This window comes from Cynara cardunculus (genome assembly GCF_001531365.2).
Source record: "Cynara cardunculus var. scolymus isolate 2C chromosome LG 6, CcrdV1, whole genome shotgun sequence".
In the NCBI taxonomy this organism is placed as follows: domain Eukaryota; kingdom Viridiplantae; phylum Streptophyta; class Magnoliopsida; order Asterales; family Asteraceae; genus Cynara; species Cynara cardunculus.
Genome location: NC_037533.1, coordinates 17,586,561 through 17,587,863, shown reverse-complemented (window position 1 = coordinate 17,587,863; position 1,303 = coordinate 17,586,561).

The window sequence follows — 1,303 nt, the reverse complement described above, 5'->3', positions numbered from 1 at the left end:
TGAGAGTCGATTAGGGTTCTTGAGAGTTTGTAATTTCCAATTCAATAAAGAAAGCGCCGTCGATTTCTATTCATCTTCTTCTACAAATCTCTCTTTAATTTTCTTGTTAAATTGTTCTACTGTCATATCTGGGTTAACAAGTGGTATCAGAGCCAAATAGATTAACTTTTATCGATACGATCTTTCTGGCAGTAGATTCAATTTTCTTGAAAAATACTCTCATGAACTGCTTCCTGTTCGACTGCAGTTTGGTCCCAAAAACTCTATTTTCATCATATGTTTAAATGTTTTAATCAAATTCCTTTTAAGGGATTTGTTCTTGGATGAATTCAAACCTATTTTGGTTTTGGTCTATAGAGTTTCTTGAAGTCAGTCGACTTAATTGAACCTTGATTTTGTCAAATCTACGCGTAGGCGTTTAACAAGAGTTCATGGTACTCACAGCCTAAGGCTATTGGCGTTTTATTTGCCAAACATATATTTATCGCCAATATCTTGAGTATTTTTTTTCTCTTTTTGTGGATTTGAATCTATAATAGCTTAATGTTTTTCTTTTGCCTGTACTCATCTATCCTACATGTTTATGGCAAATTCCTTCATGTTTTGCCCTTAGAAGCATTAACAGCAATTCTGTCAATTTTCTTTGAATTGACCTGCTGTTTCTTGAAGTCATAAAGCTTAAATGTTAAATCTTCTCTCTGATTCTTAATTCCAATGGTGTTTGCTTCAGTTATTCAAGTTATCTCCAATTGAATCAAGCTCTAAAGYTGAATTCCTACTCAACTTGCAGTTCAATGAAAGTTTCTTTGTCATAAGACTGTTTGCACTGTTTTGTCAAGTAATTCACACATTTATCTATCCCTTTTGGATGAATTTGCTACTTTTGGGGTGAGTGGCTATTCTGTGCTTCAAATTATGTGCTGAGTTGTGGGCAGATTAAAGTTGCATCATGTGCAATCAGTGGTGCTGCATTCACATTAAATCTGATTTGATCCAAGAGTTGAAAATAAAGAACAAAGAGCTACATTCAGGGGGAGCTTGAATATTTCATCCATACCAAGCACACTAAAGCTTTTCTGAAGAAAGCAGAGGGGAGAAGACCTGAAGACTTCATAAAGATGCTTGCTTCATAAAACTTTGGGGGAGATTGTTAGCATCAAATTGATCCTAATAATTATCTCAAAAAGTTTTATTAAGCAATCGGGGCCGCTGTGCTAAATCGATCAAGTATGGACGACAAGAGCCTCTTTGAGAAACGACTAAGTCTGGAGTTGAACAGTGAACCGATGGACGAAGTTCATTC